A 20,448-nucleotide genomic window follows, 5' to 3' on the forward strand; every position below is an offset into this window, starting at 1 on the left:
GAGGAAATGAACAAATCGATAAAATGATTAGGAAAAAACATTAAGACTAATATTAGGGATCCAAAATATAAAGAATTAGAGTTCTTCCAAAGTGACTGGGGTAAATAGAACAGGAAACTTCTCACAGATATTAGTGGACTTCCATTTATATATGACAGCTTAGCTATAGTTGCTTATATCTTTTCTGACACAAATATGCACTAAAATGGCTTTACAGTAGTGAAAAATTGTATTAGTCAATACTGTTGCAATACCAGTGACAGATTGCATTCTGGAAGATGGAAAACTGATAGAAGGTGATATTGAAGAGAGATTCAGAGACTGGGCACACCATAAACCTGAGAGGTAAGGTGTACTCTTACTTCCTTTGGGTATCCCACGACTACTCACACTTTCAGGGATTCACCAGAAGGAATCATAGGACTCAACAGCTAATTTTACTAATGGCAAATGTTTATTACAGTGATAGAATAAGAATCAGTAAGAGAAAAGACATACGTGGATTCTGGAAGAATGAATGTTCAGGCTTCTTATTCTATCTCCCTTCCTTGTCACATAGAGTACACATTCCCTCCATCACGGAAAATGCAGCAACATTCTGTATTATATTTCTTCCTAGGGGAGCCTGCTTGAGACTAATAGAGTTTGTATTTGGGGCAGCTCAGTAAGTACCTTTTGGCTAGCAACTACAAGAATTCCAGACTCCTAGAAGGAAAGCAAGTCTTCATTATAAATCGCAGTGTCTGCCCAATCTAGGCACAGAAAAACTACCTTATCAGTTAGCGACAAAGTGAACATTTTGAAAGCCAAGTTACCAGATGCTGGCCAAAGGCCAACCATGTAAGCAAGCCCTTCTACAGACCTTCTAACCTCAGGTCTGCTGTTAACTCCTCTGCACAGTCCCATTCCCAGGCTTTCCTAAAAGACACCTTCCCCTACTCCTTTGCCAGATAAAGAGAGATAAAATTAGACGAGACAAAACTTAACTAGGATGTTTTAAGCTGCAGACCCAAATACAGAAATGAAACAACTAAATGCAAGAAGAGTAATTAAAAGTCTGTCTATTGAGCTGAAGGGCTCTCAGGCTACCCCACTGCCGAGAGGATTGGAAGATTCTCCTCTGAAGAAACGAAGTATTTCCCAAGAAAACCCTATATGTTACTTCATGTAAGGATTTTTCAGTAAAATATTAAAATATCTGTAATGTATTCTTAAAATTAAATAACTTACTAAGTTGTTTTTGTAGGTACCTGAGACGGTTTGCTAAGTATTCCTTTTCTAAAATCTGCCTCTTCCACTATCAACATGATTTATATGGAAGTGCTTCTTTCAATATAGTGTAACGCTGACCCCTGGTCCAACTTGATTTAGGGTTTATGCCCAATTCCTCTTGCATCCTTTTCCAGGATATCTTAATTCAGCCCTAAAAAAAAAAGCTTGAGGTAATTCTCTTCTTAGTGCCTTCAAAATAATGAAGTGTCAAATATGGAAACCATTGGCAACCACATTTGCTACCATGTGGATAAATTTGTCTTCCAATGAAAGAGGATAAAGTTCAACAGTGAAGAGGAATGGTAACAGGTGAGAACTTGGTATAAAATGTGCCATTAGGCATTCAGCTTTAGCCCAATTACATGTTTGCCTTTCCATAGTTTGGTATTCAACATTTTCTTGAATTCTGTAAGCCAATGTATTTTGCTTTATTCTTATGCTGTGTAGGGGTGGCTTTCTGTCACTTGTAAATAAAAGAGTAATTACTATATATATTTAAAAATAAATTATTTTTATTAGATGAATTTTAAAATTTATTTTTAGTTTTATGCATTTCTTCTTAAACTCAAATGCCATTCTATCAACACTCCCTATAACCTAATTATCTCATCAGTAAAATAAAGGAACTAGACACTGGTTTTCAACCCTGCCTTGGCTTATAGGGTCACCTAGAGAGGTTTTTGTTATGTGTTTTTTTACAAAATCCAGATCTCACTTTCCATACTTTTTCTTTTCCAGGTACCAAATCCTATCATCCTATGATTCAACATGAAAGGTTATTTAATACATTAGGCTAACCTGAGAGATATTATGGAGATGGAGATTTTTTTAAAAAATTAATGAAATGAAATTAGATCATGGAATATATATGCATATAACTAATCTAATGTACCCATATTCCAAAAGATGCTAGTCAATTAAACATTAGATTTGTTATTGTCACTATTTATCACAATGAGAAAAAAGGAATAGAAGTACCTGAAGCAAAAGAAGAGTACAAATAATACCAATGTAGAAACATAAGCTTTTGTAGTATTTAAAGAAAATCTTGCTGTACAAAGGCAAGAGGTTTTTAAAGACAATAATATTAAATTCAGTCATCTACAAAGAATTCAAGAATTGTTTTCAAATGTCTATTTTCTCTTAGAGAACAACTATAAAACAAAGATAAGTAGCTCTTCCAGCAAGGCCTTCCAGACTTCCAGCCTAGTATAGATAACCTGAGAATACAACACACCCAGAGGTCACAGCCTTCTTTCCTCCCTCCCAAGGAAAGAAACAGAAGAAACGTGTCCATTTCTCATTTTCATCTAAGTCTTAACATCATCAAAAACTTATCTTTCAACAGTTTTTTTTAATTTTTATAAATTGAGTCAATTAAACATTCAGAGCATCTAGACACAACACAATACCAGCTCTAAAAGAAAAGAAAAATAAATACAAATTCTGCCTTACTCTGAATTTAGGGGATAAAACATGTCCACACATAAAAAAGTAGAGACACTACAAATATGTGTGTATACATACATTTATATAATATATACACAGAGAGAGAGAGCTCATCTGATATAAAAATTTATGTGTATATAATCTTTATACCTTACCTGATATATACTGACACATACACACACACACACACACACACACACACACACACACACATTAGGTGAGCTGTAAAGATAATAAGATCACATATTAGAGCCATTATAAGTGAAGAGCAAAAGTCCAGATTTGGAATCCAGGATACTCGCTTAATAACAGTTTGTTTAGTCTCAACTTGCCTATTTTCAAAATGGGAATAATGATATTTATTTCAAAAAGCAGTTGCAAAAATTAAACAGGTTTATATCCAATATGAATATCATAATACCTGGAATAGAGAAACTACTAAAAAGAGTAATTGTCTTAGTCAAGACTCTTGATGGCAAGTTTCAAAAATAACAAAAAAGCTCAACTATTTTAAATATCTTTCCCAAGAAAATTTTTTCATCAAACTGACACAAGAACAGAAAACCAAACACCGCAAGTTCTCACTCATAAGTGGGTGTTGAAAAGTTAGAACACATGGACACAAGGAGGGGAACATTGCACACCGGGGCCTGTCAGGGGGTTGGGGGGACCAGAGGAGGGATAGCAGGGGGTGGGGTGATTGAGGAGGAATAACATTAAGAGAAATACCTAACGTAGATGACAAGGGATGGATACAGCAAACCACCATGGTATGTGCATACCTATGTAACAAACCTATACAGTCTGTACAAATATAATATTTTTTAAAAAGAAAGCTTAATTGGGCATCAAGAAGCACAGAAATTAATAATTGGAACTCTAAGTAACTATTCTCATAATTGTTTCTCTTTTTCTTTTTCTCTCTGGTCACATAGCCACAGCACATGTAAACACACACTTTGGAACCAGCAGAAAACTCATAACCACCCATCCAGATCCAGTTTAAATATGATTTGTTCTGTAACGTGTTCACAAATGCTGCAGAGCAGAATTAATTAATTACCCTCCTCTTTGTGGTCCCATACATACATGAATACTGGTACGTACTCTGTGAATCTGTGAAGGTCTATCCTCTTTGACAGTGGTAAGAGTGAGAGCTCATAACCCATGACTACAGGAACAATCAGAGTTAGCTTGGTTCTCTCTACAAATGGTTTTCAAACTGCTGCCTCTTCTATTTCTTAAAGTTCATAGTTTTCCTTTTTGGTTTCTAAAAATTATGTGCAGATGTTCTCGTTATCTATCACTAGTAAAAAATAACTTCAAGACTTAGTAGCTCAAAACAACAACTGTATTTCCGATCACAGTTTCTATGGATCAGGAACTCAAGAAGATCTTGAATAGGAGGTTCTAACCCAGGGTGTCTCATGTGGTTGCAGTCAAATGTTGGCTGGACCAGGTGCCTGGAGATTTTTTCTAAACATTGTCCCAGAGCTTCTCCATGAGATCTCCATGTAGGATCGTTTGGGCTTCCCTATTACTTGGTCTTCCCAGGACAACTAAATTGCTTGTAAGGCAGTTTAGGGTTCTAGTGTTATTGCTACGTAACAAACTACCCCAAGTGGCTTAAAACAACAAAAAATATTTATTTGCTTAGGAACGCTTTCAAATTTCATGGTCTGAAATTTGAGCAGGACTAAGCATAGTGTCACCAAGTCACTCAATTAGAAATTGGAGAGTTCACTTAAGATGTCTTGTTCATGTGGCTGACACATTAGTATAGTGTATTGGCTGAAAACTCAGCTAAAACCATGGAACCAGGATCCCAGAGTAAATCTTTTAATACATTTTTGGGGCTTCTTTAAAGTACAATATTTGGATTCCAAGAGTGAATATCCTGCAAGAACAAGGGAATTTTATGGCATTTTAAAATCTAGTCTCAGAAATCACATAGTATCATGAATGCCACATTCCATTGGTTATAAAAAGTTGCTAAATATGCCAAAATTCAAGGGAAAGGAATTAAACTCCACCTCTGGATAGGAGAGTGACAAGGTTCTAAAAGAATGTGTGGAATGGGAAATTTTGTTGAGGACATCTTTGGAAAACACAATTTTTCTCAGCATATTTCTAAGAACTGGAAAATGTGAAATCTTTGGGGTAGGATGTGTTGTAGAATTCAAAATTATTCAGCTATTAGATAGGTTACAACGTATATGGACTATTTCTTTTGTACACTCCCCAGTAGATCTGGGAAGTAATTGTAATCAAACACATTAATACTTTCCCAATACGGTAGTCATTCTAAGTAAATAAACATTACAGAGAGATGGGTGTCAGTTCAGATCACATTTGCCACCAAATGAACTGGGCACATGTATACAAAAACAAAACATTTTCAGAACTTTGTGGGGTTTGGATTGATAAGTACATGATTATATAACAAATGTTACAATGTTTAGGAGAGATTAATCCCTTGGTGTTTTCTCACGTATCTAAATCTTTTAAAACTGTATTTAGTTTTTAATTATTTATTTTTAGGTCACCAATTTTCATGGAGTTTAATACCAGTATGCAATATTTACATGCCAAAGTGAACTAAAAGTGGAATATTAACATCTCAAGATCTCCAAGATTTTAAGAAGGAAATCCAAAACTATGTTGGCAGTGACAATGAAAAGTGTCTTCTATCTAGAAATAAAACAGAATATGAAGAAAAAAACAACGGTGCTGTCAGAGAAAAGTAAGGCTATTACATTAACATTAATTCAACATAAATATGGTTTAGAAGTTTCTCAAGAGCAATTTGTTGTTGGCAGTGCTCAGAGATCATTGCTTCTGCACAATTTAACCCCTTTAAAATGTTTAACATTTTCACATGAAAAATTGTATAACAAATTTTTTGATAAAATTTTGGGTTTTTCTCCATGGCCCTCTATGATGCTATTTAACCTCAGCTTTAACTGGACATTGCCTTTAACACCCAAACTCTCAGCATCTGTTCAAAATGTGTATTTTGCTACCTCTTTAAACAGTTCAACATACAGAATTGTTACTCATTTACTTAAATAATACTTGACTACAAAAGCAAGAAAAGAACAAATTAACTATTACTTGATCTTCAATATTTAATAATGTACATTTTCCCAAAGACTTGTGTTACAGTACCTATGTTATAGTACTATATATTTTTCAATCAACTTTTCTTTAGGTAATTAAGAAGATAAAAGAATCATTACATTATAAAGGTTACAGAAATGTTGCATACTTAATCTCACCCCATTTATATAAGGGATAACCAAAACACAGGGTAGCAAGTTGGTTTGCTCAAGCAAGTTTTTAATCAGTGTTGTAGAAATTTTCTTCACTTCAGTTTTCTCCATAAACCCATGTTTCAAAAACCAAATTAACCCTGACACTATAAATGATAGTAGAAGCTTGACTTCCACTCATTTTCACAAACTAAGAAAAAGAAATTCTTTTTACAGTTTTTCTTCAACAAAATATTTCTTAACCTCTTTCTGATCAAATATTAGTAATATGTATAGTTTTCCTGATGAATAGATGATTTCTTAGGTAATATTAAGAAATAAACAGCTGAATAGAATATTCACTGTTAAAAGTTTATAAACTATAATAAAATAATACATAAAAGATTTTTATTTTTTGTGTCAAATGTGAGTCCATAAAGTTATATGCAACTCAGATCTGACCTATACATCAGTAAAATCTGAATAACAAACTAAATAACAACGTTTACTTTCTCTTTGAAATCTAATTGAGAAATTTTCTAATCATCACTCTTCACACTCCCAATGAATGCTTTTTGGGTGGTAAACTACTTGACTTTCATTTTGATAAAGTGTACCTGCATTCAAAATTTATAATATATTAATTTTCAGCATTTTTCCAGAAAGATTTCTACACTCTATGTTTTTCTATAAAATATAAACTGTAAGTCATGTATTCATTCCCCCTAAACTTTATTTCCTCCTTTCCTCCACTACTTTCTCAAAAAGAGGAAAAAAACCAGCTGATTTAACACTTTTAACATTAACCTCAGCTATGTCTGCGAGGATGTGGAGTGACGTGATTTTGTTTCGAGGTTTTTCTTTTTCCTTTCGGAATGTGGAACGTTAATTCATGCCTCCGTTTTGTCCAGACTTAAACACCCATTCTCTATTTTATAAGTCTTGTAGGACCCACAGAGTCTGAGAATGTGACAGAAAAGCCCTTCCATGTCTGGGAATGCAACAAGGAACATATTATATCTATTTTTAAATCTTCAAAATTCTTGTAGTAGCTGAAAGCTGGAAATGCTACTTGGATTATCTCACTGTTGGACCTCACCTAAACCCAGTTATCCTTTCCCTCACATTGTGTACTTGGACGTTGCTCCTGCCATTTATTTGCTCCCTGCAATATCGTCATAGACCACCATCACCTCCACATTCATTCTCCAACCACTGCTAGCTACCACAATACGCTGACTAAATGATAATCTGTGGCTGGAAAGAGTTAGGATACTTTTCTAAAGGACAAACTAAACTCCACTCAACAAAGTAATTGAATGGTATCTTTGTGAGTGTGAATAGTTAAATAAGGTATCTATAAAAGATACCACAGGAATGAAGATTGGCAGAATCCAATATGGATTGGACAAACCAAGAGACTAGAGCCTCATACTTTGGAGAGATAATATGAGTTTTTGTTCCATTGAATGACATTCATACCTGAAAGATACCTGAAGATATTACAACCACAACATCTCCAGATGTGTTTCCAATGGACTCTTCCTCTGAAATTCAGTTTGACTGAATATATGTTAAATGATTTCCTTCCACATGAAAGGCTTTATGTTTACTGACTTTTCTGTGGCAAGAACTATGATAGGCAATAGGAAGATAGAGAAGTCATGCATCCTCCTTCCTTAAATATGTCACAATTTAATAGGGATGACAGACACTGGTGATACTAGGAAAAAGTAGATGTGCTAGAAATACAGGCAGAAAGAGCTGGAAACCCAGAAAAGGGACACCCATCCATCCTGAAGATAAAAGTGATACTTTCAGGAGAGATATTTACATGGTGGATGACAATGGATGAATGACAAAAGGGATTGGGACATAAGGTGATTCTAGGCAAGGGAAACAAAACAGATAAAAGCACTGGATTAAGCAAAGCACTTCAAGAAACCACAAATTGGTGTGCTGGGAACACATATGTAGGTGTGAGATGAAATGGGGCTGGGGAGATAATATCATGGAGTAACATTATGAAGGGTTCTATACTACCAGGCTACAGAGTATGGATTTTTACCTACAGGCAATGAAGAGCCATTGCACAATTTAGCCACGGGACAGGAGAGATTTGCATTTAAAAAAATTTCTGGAAGCAACAGAATGATGAGATAGATTTCTGAACTAAAACAGTGGTCATGGAAATGAGAAGGAGGAATTTGAAAGTGATTTAGAGTTTAGTCATTTGAGAAACAAAAAAAGGTATACAATGATCCTCATGTTGCATATTTGTCTTAATACAGGGTATCTGCAAAAACAAATGAGTTAGAGAAATAAGTTTGGTTTTGATGAAGCTGAGTTTGAGAAACCTGAGAGATATCCAGGAAAGAGCCCTCAAGGGCTCATAGTCTGGGGAAGGTGGCTGCATGTGAACAAACATTAGAATGTGAGTGATATGGTTTGGGTGTGTTCCCACCCAAATCTCAACTTGAATTGTATCTCCTAGTATTTCCATGTGTTATGGGAGGGACCCGGGAGGGGAGGTAACTGAATCGTAGGGGTCCGTCTTTCTTGTGCTATTCTTGTGATAGCAAACAAGAGGTTTATCAGGGGTTTCCACTTCTGTTTCTTCTTGATTTTCTCTTGCCCCTTTCACCTCCAGCCATGATTCTGAGGCCTCCCCAGCCATGTGGAAATATAAGTCCAATTCAACCTCTTTTTCTTCCCAGTCCCAGGCATGTCTTTATCAGCAGCATGAAAACAGACTAATACAGTGAGTACATAGTAAAGGCATAGACAGTGGTTGTTTAGAATATAGTTCACCTTTCCTAGGAGACAGTCTTGTCGAGGCAATGTCACAGAAAGTCTCTCATAGGAGAGGTGATATGTTAGAAAAGTCTCGAGGATCCTTAAATGTGAAAAGGAAAAAGAGGCAAAAAGTACTAAAGTACAGGATCATCAAGTTCTACCTAGTGGGACTCTGGATAGTTCAGTAGTACCAGACCACAGAACAGACCAAAAAGAAGGAATGACTAAAGATTATATAAGGCTTAGTTTTTATGTTTCCTTGCTTATTTTAAAACCAAATGGTGGGTTTTAAAAATGAATTGGATTAAGTGAAGATTTCTTAACATCAGCATTATTGACCTTTGGGCCCAGACAATCATTGTGAGGACATGGGGCTGTCCTGTGTGCTAGAGGATGTTCATTGTTCATCACCATCCCTGGCCTTTACTCATTAGACACAAGTAACACACTTCCCCCTATTTGTGACAACCAAAAATGTCTCCAGACATTTTCAATATCCCCCCTGGTAAGGCAAAACAACTCAGTTGCGAACTACTAGGTTAAGTTATCCAAATTATTGGTTTCCCAAATCATATACAGAAAATGATCATTAAAAGGACCATGTATCTGTTTCATTTTTTAGTCATCTCATATTTTTGCCTACTTATCAAAATTATATTAATATTTGAATCAGGGATCACTAGCATCACAGTTTTCTAATCTCTAAACAAGACATGTTATATTTTTTCTCTCCTGTAATTATCACTACATAATTAAATTTTTCTCTATTTATGCCTTTTTCTCTTTTTTATTTCTATCATTTTATTTCTATTACTTTCCTTTTTCTTCCTATGGCAAAGTTTACCTAACATTATAGTACTTTATAACTGTTCAGAGCTCTTTCACAAAGAGTTAGTCATTGTCAGTGGTTGTGAAGAAAGGAAGTTTGGAAGTTTGTTATTGACTAAACCTGGAAATGAGAAAGAAATGAAGAAGGTTATGTCAGTAGTAGCTAAGGAAATACCCTATACTGGGAAACTGAAGGGAGGAGGGAGGGTCGCCTTCTTAATAGACACACTCCTTTTTTCTCTCTCTCTTTTTCATTGAGAAGCTTGTTAAGCCTGCAGAAATAGAATGATTCATTTACATATATAATTGATATTCTGTAGATATCTGTAATTATGCTAGCAGTGAAAATATAACGGAATGCACTGGAACAATGCTAAGGCCTCCCAGGGTTCATATTGCTACAAATCATTTAACAAAATATAAATGCATAGCAGTAATACAGCCAGGTCACCAGGTAAATGAGTTCCATCCCTATTCTCTCAAATCTTCTGACACATTTCAACCTAAGAACATCAGTATCCTTTCATCTAAAAAATTGTTTGAAATGTTTGATTTCAAGAAAAGACAAAGTACTTTTTGCCTTTCAAATACCTTATTTAGACATTGAGTCGTTAATGTTTTATTTAGAATGATTAATCACTCTGCAAGATTTATAAAATTCTATGAGAGGGAAAAAAGACCTTTAAGTTGGAAAATTCCTCTCAAAGGAATTCTAAATGTCGCAAAGAAAATACTGGGCCAATTTTTTTTTTTAATTCTCTCCGCATCATAGTGTATAACTCACATCTGGGTTGCAACAGAGAGGCCGTGACTGTTTATGGATCATCATTATCAGAGACAGAAAAATCTAACTGCAGTGAAGTGGGGTCCAGGATAACTGAAATCGCAAGCAGATCTCCCTGAAGGAAGCCCTTGAATCTGGTCTCCCATCCAAGCCAAAGAAATAGAGATGAAAGCATTTTTGTGTGAATGCATAGCTCCCTCCTGCAGAGGGCTGCCTGTAAGAACAGTGACTTTGTAGTTAGTGCTTTCCCATCATTTTTGTCCCCTTCTAGTCTGTTTCTGGAAGAATTTTACAAGTTTAGACAAGATAAATGTTTTTCTGTTAACCTCCTTGTTAGCTGTAAAAAGTGTATTACAATCCTTTCACTGAAATGATTGTATGGCTTCCTACTAGTAGTTTAGGTTTATGTTCTGAGCACCTCAAGGCAAGATTTCAGAACCAGCTTTACTGCCCCCACAGTCTATTCTTTTTACATATATTCCTACTGGCCTTGCTGAAAATCCAGTCCTGCCTAACAGAAAGTACTTCCAATTCTAGTGCCTGGGGAAAACAAGGCCAGACTGGGAGGTAGTGAGAGACCTCTGTGGGAAGAGGGATTAGGGGGAACATATGAAAGAATTCAAAAGCATTGTGTCAAACAGCTAAGCATCCTGTCCAGTTGCTCTAAAGGTCCTTCTTTCTTCCTCCAGACATCCAAGAAGAAATATTACATTAATTTGTTGTCTTTTCTTTTGAGCAAAAGCTCTAGAGCTCAGCCACAACAGACAGTAAGATAAATCAATGTCCAGAATTCTGCCAGCACTGGTATAGAGGTGTTAGGAACGATAATAAAATAAAACAGCCATGCTGCCTATGGAGAATCTACCCACCTTTGATGGGTCCCCAGCATTGAATAGGCAGCTCTATTATTGCTTATTCAGTTATATTCATGGTTTGCATAATGGTATGATCCTCATAATTATTCTGTCAATAACAAGCAAAAAAAGGTTTTTCTTTCAGTAAATGTGTTTCCTGGTAAGAAACAAAACAAAATCTCAATGTTCTTTCCATAAAATATCAAGAATCCAAAGAAAACTCTTAATTGACTCTGTACCTAATCCAATCGGAGTAATGGAATAGGTATCATCATTTCTTCTCCTTATGCAGAGTATCTAAGAACATTTTAAAGAATATCAGTATTTCCTGGAAAATAAAGTGTTAATAGAAAGTGCTTGACAAATTTGTGATGGAATTTTATTTGCATTTATGGCTTATGATAGATTTTCTTTTTAATCTGGTGTTTATCATTTCTCCTAGAACTATAATTTTATCCTATTTTTCAAACACCAGATGTTTAAAATCAAATTACTTCTACAAATATTATGTTTTTAAAAATTATATCTCATTGCAGTTCTAATTTGCTTTTTTGTAGTATTGGGAGTGAGATCGTTATTTTTTTAAAATAGGTTTAAGAGCCATATCTAGTTATTTTTCCCTCTGGTCATATTCCTTGTGCATTTCATTGTTTGGGTTTTTCTTTTTCCTTTGGTCTTGATTTGGAAGAACTGGTTATCTCATATACCAAGAAAGTTAACAACTGAAACATTTGTCTGTCGTAAACAACTGAAACACTTTTGTTCTCCTATTTTTTGTTTTGACTTTTTGTAGTACATTTGCAATACACAATTTTTTTAAAGTGATATGCTATTGAATTGCACATATGCTAATTGATAAACAAGATTTATCAATCCTTTATTTTATAGTTTCTAGATATTACACCATACTCACAAATAATTTCCCATATTCCAATTAGTTATTTTGATATTTTCTAATTTTTTAAAAAATTTAAATCTTGTATATATCTGCAATCTATTTTGGAGTGAGTTGCAACTTTCTAAGAAATCCAAATTTATATTTATCTAGATAACTACTCATTATGGCAAATCCTTCTTTTCTTCACCATCACTTTCACAATGTAAGACAATTTCTGTGTGGTTATTCAGCTAGATTTCATGGATCTGCTTGTGGTTCATGCTCCAATATTCTGCTCATGTATTTGATAAACTTTCCTGAGTACTTACTATGTTCCAGGCACTGTTCTTCTGTTTCAGGTACTAGAGATACAGCAACATTAAAAAAAAAGTTTTTTTAATAATAATAGTAATGAAGAAGAATAAGAAGGAGGGAAAAGAGAAAAGGTAAAAGAAACAAGCCCTCTTGCTCCCTTGGGTTTGACATTCTAGTTGATAGATATGATAAAATAAATAAATAAACATATATTAGATGATGATAATAGCTATGAACATAGAGCAAAGCAGAAATCGGGGAGAGGGTGGACATTTTAATGTGTTGGTTGGCAAAAGCTTCATTGACAAAGGGGCATTTGAGTAGACACCTGAAAGAGGTGAGAGAGTAAGTTATTGGATCTCTTGGAAAAGAAAATGAACAATGAGTGATTGTATGTTAAGGGGCTGTATGGAAAATAATGCAGCTGGAGTAGAGTGAGCAAGGGAACAAAAAAGGGAAGGACTTGAGATGGATAGAAGAATTTGGAAGGTGCTGGGTTATGCAGTAAAATGTGGGATTTTTGGAGAGTTTTGAGCAAAGAAATTATTTGTTTTATGCACTGAAAGGATTAATATAATTAGGGTGCTAAGAATAATTACACAAGATTAAAGTGCAGAAATTGAGCAACTAGCTAGAAGATTAACAATAACAGTAGCTTAGATCTGGGTGTTAGGGATGAAAGTAGTAAGAAGTGCCAATAAAATTGTTCATGTATTTTGAAGGTAAAACCAATAGGTGTGGTTATTCTATTGAATGCTGGGTGCAATAAAAAGATAAATGTGAAAGATAGACAACGTTCAATCAAATAATTTAACAAATGGAATTGCTATTAAGTAGACTGGGAGTACTATGGAAGAAGCAGGCTTAGAGAAACATCAGAATTGATTTTTAGCAATTCTCACATCTGCACTACAGATGGGAAAATTAAAATGTTAAAAGCTACAACTAATTAGGACTGTTCACAAACATTCCAGTCTTCTTCCCAGGCATCCGGTAGTATTAGCCTTCCCTAGTCAGCTTGAAGTTATGCATGTCCAAGCGACTAGCTATAGCCAATGAAAGTTAGTTATACCGAATATCCATCAACCGAAGCCTCCATCAGCCTGAATCCCTGAAGAACTATACAAGCAAAGCTCTTCTATTGTCCTGTGTTAGACATGTAACCATAACAAGAAATATTTTTTAGTTAATCTATTTGAATTTTAATAAATTTTGTTTGGTTAAACCACTTAAATTTCAGAGATGTTTGTTAGTACAGCATATTCTTGCAAACACTACCTGCAATATACAGAATAACAAACATATTCTGATTGGTATAGAAATCAGAACCCAATGTGAAATATAGTCATAATACATAACATAAAACTATTAATACATACAATTGCTTAGTAATCAAGTGTCAAGCAGCAATGAAACTGTTATTGGAAGCTGGAAAGATTATAATCAATAGTACTTTTGGTAAAACTCTTTCCTGTAATGACTTAGAAGGAAGAAGATGTATCTAAAAAGCCTGAAGCTTTCATAAAACAGATCAGAAAATAATGTTAGCATTGGGTGCTGATTGCTATTGGCTTCATTTGATAAGGTATTATGAAAAATAAATGAGTTCAGAAAAGAATTGGCTAACTTCAGCCACTTCCTTAGAAACAAAAATTGAATAGCAAAAATACACATATACACACAAAGCTGCTAATTTTCCTTTTTCAACTTCTCAAAGAAGAGCTTAAGAATGCCTTACAATGATAAGGCCAATTATAACTCAATAAGGATAAAATCAAGAATATAGCTTTCAAACCCATTCTTATGACCTCTAGCTAGGTTATGAAGGCAAGAAGAGCAAGTGCAACTAAAGGCTTAATGCTTACTTATTTCTTTCCATTGAAAAACTGGTTTAGAGGAAAGACCAAAAAAATCTAATAGGTCCCTAATTAACAGAGGGTGGAGATGGGGGGAAATAGAATAAACCTAATTAGTATGTCTAAAAATAAACTATGTGTGTTTCTTGGCATACAAAATTGCATGTAATCTAATACAGTTATACTACCAAAGAGACCACATACATAAACTGAAAAAGGTCAGTGACTTAAAATGATTTTAGGTCTCCAAACTTCCACAGTTATGAAGCGAACTGATAAAATTCCTCAGTACTCAATAGCAGACCAATTTCCCAGTGTCTACTTTAGATTAAATCAAAGGGTAATGGCAAAGGAAGAATATTCTGAGCAGCAGAGCCAAGAACCGTGGGGAGTAGTGAATGGGAAGCCCTCCCAATTGGAAGAATTGGGGTCCTATTAAATAACATTTTTCACTGTCAGTGTAGGCCTGGCTGGATTTCAGAATTGCTATGCAGTGCTTTGTGTCTCACACTCTTCCCCTTACTTAAAGAGGATTTTGTTGTTGTTGTTGTTGTTATCCTATCTCTCTCCCACCATCGTATAATGGGTGTATCAGAGATAGACAATTTTCATTTATATTTACATGTCTGCAGACTAAGAAGAGCCATGCCCAGACCTGATAAAAAGATTATGGAGCACCATTCAGAGATCCTGGACTCGAAAATTGATTCAGTCACTGGATGGAACTTTGGGGTAAGAGGGAACCAAATATTTGGGGATCATAAAGGGCAGACTTTGGCAGTCACTAGGGCTATTTGCAAGGGTTCCCATTCTCCTTCTTGACACATGAAAGTGTTATGCTTCAGTCTTTTTGAGGGTAGGCTTAGAAATATTGCACACTTTGACCAATAAAAAGTGATTTATGTCACTTGTAGATAGAAACTTTAGTAAAGTGAGGTTCCTCATTTATCTTTTCCTCTCTCTGTGATTATGAAAGTATATGACAAAATGGATCCTCCATTGTTTTGGGTTCTGGACTGACTATAATGAGCAGAGCCCTCCCACTAATCTGTGTTGGACTTACAAAGTGAGCAAGAAATAAACACTGTGTTAAGTCACTGAGATGCTGTAATTGCAACTGCAACATAACCTATCCTATCGTGACTCATGCAATGTTATATTTGAGTGGAGTTTCTTTCAGAAGCCCAGAATTGACTGCTAGAGCCAAATACTAGACATAAAGTGACAACAACTACCAGGCCCATATCCTGAAGCAAATCACAAATAACTAGAGCAACACACAGTCTTAAAACTTGAGCAGACTTGCCACCCAGGAAGGCTGGCTGCTGACTGAGGCAACAGTAGGTAATTCTGTAAACAGTCAGAAGAGCTGAAGCTGCAACCAGATCTCTCATGTCAAAAACTGTGGAATAGGAGGCCCCCATAGGGCCCTCTGAAAATACACACCTGCCTCTCCTCAGAGCCAGCACAGCAAGGCTGACACAGCAAGTCAGTGTTATTCACAGAAAGAGTGATGACTGACAGTAGTAGCCAGCTACAACGGTGATATAACATATTCTCCATCTTCTGCTCCCTGTTCCATTCAATGAAAGAGCTACATATAGCATAAGAAGAGAGAAGAGAGAGAAGAGTTATCCCTGGGGGATTTCAGGCCCAGCCTCCCTCCCCACAGGTTAAAAAAAAAAGAATAAAAGAGGAGATCATGATCACTCCCCATTTCAGATCTACTGGGGAAACAGGAGGAGCTAAATTTCAATCAGATAGGAAATTAGAGTCTTAAAATTGACTCACTTTAAATAATCTAAAGTGACCCAAGATCTTTCCAAGATGTCTAAGATGTTAATCTGTCCAAGATGTTAAGTTATTTTTAAAAAAGAGAGATTCATCTGAGTATGGTTTCAGTAAGTGACTGGAGAAAAACAGAATGGTTTCATATTCACTTCCCACTGCGTTTAGACTGTTGAAGAAACCAGTCACAGCTGTGACCCTGTTGGAAACCTGTTGTAGAAAGATGAATGGGATGCTGAAAAAGATGAATGTGAGAAAACCGATGTGAAAGAACCAGGTTTGAAAGCATGTTCAGAATGCTTTGAATCTCCTAAGAAAATATAGAATGATACTCAAAAATTTGAAAAAGAAAAAAAAAGGAAGAGTACAGTTTTGTTGCTCAAGAGATAGATTTCTCTCTCATTACTAGAAAAATATGAAAAATGGAGGAGCATTGAAATTGATTTTTGATGTTCTTTCTCAGATCCTGAATTTCCCAAAAGGAAATCTCTTTTTAAATAAAAAGAACATACAGTGACCAGGATGTCAGAGTACTTGGGTGTGAAAACATCCCCATAGCTCCACACCTTAACATGCCAGTTAAGACATCAGCTAATACACTGGAGTAGACAGTAGGAATGTGGTAATCCTTTTGATGAAAAAGTAAATTATCAATAATTGAGTTCATCTTCCAATAATGATATTCTCGCCCTAAGAAACATATGAACTATGGCTAGGACATATTACCAAATACTTTAGGAAAGGTGGGTAGCCAAAGGACTGTCTTAGGACCAAATCTTGGTGATCTTCATGCTGCCAAAGCCATTAGTACTTCAGTGATTGTGAATGAATGTCTCAAGTAATCAAACAGGCTGCTAGATGTGGTTGAACACCAGAGAGCAGGGTATGTCAGCCTTTTGGATAAACACCAGGAGGCTGGTTGAAAAGATGTCTGTATATATAAACTATAACAGTAGACTGATCTGGAGGGCTCTGGCTAGGGTACATGCTACAGATTGAATGCTTGTATCATGTGGGAAGAGCTTTCATGAATGAGACTAGTGCCCTTATAAGGAGCTGAAAAGAACAGAGTTCTTTTTGTCATATGAGGACATAGCAAAAAGATGGCTGTCTGTGAACCCAAAACCCATGCCTTCAGTGGACATGGAATCTCCAAGTGTCTTGATCTCAGACTTTGCAGCCTCCAGAACTGTGAGAAATAAATTTGCATTGTTTATATGCCAGCCAATCTATGGTAGTTTGTCAAATCAGCCTGAAAAGCCCAAGATAGTACATTTAGACTCAGGAAATGTACTATCAATCTCTTTAAAATAAGAGTAGGAGTGCAATGTTTGGCAAATTAATTTGCTCTGAGATCAATCTGCCTAAAATCTGACACTTCTTTAATCTTCTTTCAACTACTAATGCTAAAAAAATGAAAGAACAGAGAAAGAAAGTGATAGCTCACATCAAGATTTAAGAAACAGGTGTCAAATGGATTTCAGGGAAACTGGCCTGATGTTTGTAGAGCAAACAAGGCATTATCAGAACATGTAAAAAGCCAAGGAAGCCACTTTGTCAGATTTTGGGAAGGCTGGTATAAAGCCCTTTCCTGAGACCCCTTCCATAATGCACTGTATAAACAATTGTGCTCACTCATACATACAAATGAGCAAGTCCATCAAGCTGTCTACTATGTGACTGAGCATTATGCAAAGCTACAAGGATTTACAGGAGGAGGTCTAAATCTATAGTGGGCTACAAATAACACTGTACACCACAAAACAGAAGGATTCAGAAATACCTATAGGAAGTTAGAGAAGGACAAATGCCCAGCTTTGCCTGTGGGAAGGTACACATTTTGTGGCAGGCTATACTCATCAACGTGACATCATCAAAGCATGAGCATAGTGTAAAAGCAAAGGCAGGCCTGTGGACTTTGAGAACTGCAAACCAGTTAGGGAGATAAATTGCCTGGTCCCACAAGAAAATAGTCTCTCATCCTGTTAGTAAAGAGGAAAAACTTGAAACTCTCCCTGGTGATGAAAACTTGGTAGACGAGGGGTTGTCTGTGACCTGACAGCACCAGCCTCTCCTGGGTAAAGGAAGAGCCTGCAGTGCTCACAGCCTGGATACCTTTATCCAAGAAACCTATGTAGAAATGCAGAGTGTTATAAAATAAAAGAGAGTTTTCTTAGCCAAGTTGTTTACTATAAGGTTGTTGAAGAAGTGAACGATATTTTATGAATTCTGGTTGGAAGATCAGCCCAAACTGTTGTTCAAAACTTAATCCTACGTGGCTTTCTTTAAGGCAAAGAGAGCTTCTCAGTGTCTGGTGAAGCTGTAGATGCCTTGAGCAGTCAACCATGGGAAAATGAAGAGCTTGGAGGGTCCTTGGCCAAGTCTTCTGACCAGGCAAATTCCTAGAACTTCTGTCAAGGCCACTGAAAGAATAGAACCTTCTCAGAAAAGGAAAACTAAGGTTAAATTTTCCACCAATAAAGCATGGAGGATAAAAGCCCTGTGAAGTTAAAGTAACACAAAATATTAAAATGTGACTTTTCTGCCATCTGAGTTTCATAGAGCAAATTCACATTTAAATATACATATATTGCATAAATATATCTCTAATCAAAGACTACTCTTTGATACAAAAATATTTCTTTAATACTTGGAAAATGTGGATTTAAAGAGACAAAAATCTCTGCAAAATGTTGCTGCTAAAACTTTGCTATTAATGACTAGTTCACATATCACCTTAACTGAAAAAGGCATCCTAATGGATCAGATAACATTAAATACCTCTTGAAACAAAACCTACTGGAGTCGCCTGAGGTTTGATATAGTTGCACTTATTACTCCAAATTCCATAATTTAAATGCCATCTATATATTCTGCTGACTCCTAGCCTCACCCCTGAGCTCAGTGCATCCAATTGCCTACTTGCTATCTCCACTTAACATCCAAGGGTCAAACTTGATATGCACAAATATCCTGCCCACTTGAATTCTTCACCTTAACTAATGAGATGTCCATTACTCAGTGGCTTAAGCAAGGAAGAATTTTAGGAATCACTTTTGATGGTGCCTGATCATTCATGCTTCATAAAAAGTCTATCCTAGTACTGTCGACTGTGGGCACAAAATAAATTTCAATTTCATCCACGTTTCCCCAGCTCACTGTCTCATGATAGTCCCCAACTACCTGTTCCTCCTCTGGACCACAGCAATAGCCTCTAATTTGCTTCTTTTCTTCCTCACCTGCTGCTTTGTAACATCATCCAGTATGTGCCTACCACATAATGTTTTCTTTCAGTTCCTCTGGATTTTTACTTTTTGTACTGTCTTCTAATAATATTTTTCATTCCTCTCATCCTCTGCCTAAGTTCTACTTTGGATTACAGAAGTATCACTTGTGCAGAGAGATCCCAACAGACTCCTAATCTAGACTAGATTCCCTTCATGTTACAGTCTCTGAAAAAGCCCAGTGAATGCCCTTCACAGCATTTATCCAAGTTTATCTGTTAACTTAAATTATTTTTTCCATTATGTACTACCTTCTGTGTTACTTCGGCATGGTGTTAGCAAAGTGCTCAATAAATATTTATTGCATAAATGAGATGATACTGCTCCTCCTAGAGATCAACCTGGAAGAATGCTGCAAGGGAATTTAGAAACTGTCTATTCCAACTCCTTCATTTTAGGGGCATGGAAATCAGTAGCTATCAAATGCCTCCCTCAAGGTTATGCAAATGGCCAAGTAACAAAACAAGAATTTCTGATTTTTAGCCTTTCTTCTCCTATAATGCCACTTAAGAGTAATGAATTTCAAACATTAATTTAACACTCATTCACTTTTTTTTCAGCCATGAATTGAGTGCCTGCCATATTGACACACTCGGACCACAATGAAGAAAATAACCACCGACCCTGTGGAAGTTTTAGCTAATGAAAATAAGTTCCTGAGTATCCATGTACTATTGGATGCTCAGCATTATTATCAGGATTCATTACTTAATATATCATAGGAATTTAAGAACATTTTCTCAAGGAAAATTTCATTATTCTTATTGAATTCAGGAAAAATATTTCTTACTAAGTTTAGTGATATCAAACTACATGAAACTAAAAGTAGCTTATTAAGACCAATAGCCAAGTTCATTTTTAATGTCTTTACCCTACAAATCAACAAAACTTATCCATGAAAAGAGGAATATTGATCAATTACTTGAATGTTTTATTAAATTCGAACCTTTGGTATCACAGCAAAAAGTATTTAGTGTTTGGATTGTTCAATTTGTCTTTATCTGCATGGGATTTTTGCTATTATTTAGTTTAGTTTTTGATTTGGGATTTTTTTTATTTTGGTAAAGTCATCATGTTCTCTCTTGGTCTTCTGT

At 35.7% G+C, this 20,448-nt stretch overlaps 1 long non-coding RNA gene across 2 annotated transcripts; it reads left to right on the forward strand.

Annotated features, from left to right (window-relative positions):
* Positions 1-3,446: 3,446 nt before the first annotated feature.
* LOC118152690 (uncharacterized) lies at positions 3,447-20,320 on the forward strand. 2 transcript variants are annotated; one of them, XR_008480716.2, is made up of 5 exons: positions 3,447-3,820; positions 5,263-5,464; positions 12,471-12,557; positions 14,915-15,014; positions 19,915-20,320. It is a non-coding gene; the product is annotated as an uncharacterized LOC118152690 (long non-coding RNA). The 2 variants fall into 2 exon arrangements; XR_004741422.3 differs by lacking the exon at positions 12,471-12,557.
* Positions 20,321-20,448: the final 128 nt, after the last annotated feature.

Source organism: Callithrix jacchus, chromosome 4, assembly GCF_049354715.1.
Source record: "Callithrix jacchus isolate 240 chromosome 4, calJac240_pri, whole genome shotgun sequence".
Lineage (NCBI taxonomy): Eukaryota > Metazoa > Chordata > Mammalia > Primates > Cebidae > Callithrix > Callithrix jacchus.